Source organism: Lupinus angustifolius, chromosome LG13 (genome assembly GCF_001865875.1).
Source record: "Lupinus angustifolius cultivar Tanjil chromosome LG13, LupAngTanjil_v1.0, whole genome shotgun sequence".
NCBI classification, from domain to species: domain Eukaryota; kingdom Viridiplantae; phylum Streptophyta; class Magnoliopsida; order Fabales; family Fabaceae; genus Lupinus; species Lupinus angustifolius.
Window position 1 is genome coordinate 8,013,507 of NC_032021.1, and position 342 is coordinate 8,013,848.

Sequence of the window (342 nt, forward strand, 5' to 3'; positions counted from 1 at the left end):
ATTTAAGGGTGTCTTTACGACCCACCTCTCTTTCCTGGGAACTAGCCTGGTGTATATCCATGGATTACGACATAATTCAGGTATAAGTTTTATTGAAAATCTTACTTTAAAGAGTGTTATTTGATTTTAAGACTTTCAATGACAAATGATGATTCAAGGATATTCAACCTTGAATCAGATGGACGAAAAAAATTAAATTCATTTGAAATCGAAAGTTTTATCTTCGAGTAAAAAGTTATTTCATAAGTATAATAATTATTGTCAGTTAAGTAATTAACGTGATTTTAGCGTAATGAAGAGTTCGAGAGGAGATCGGATCAAGTAAGCTCACCTGCAAATAGA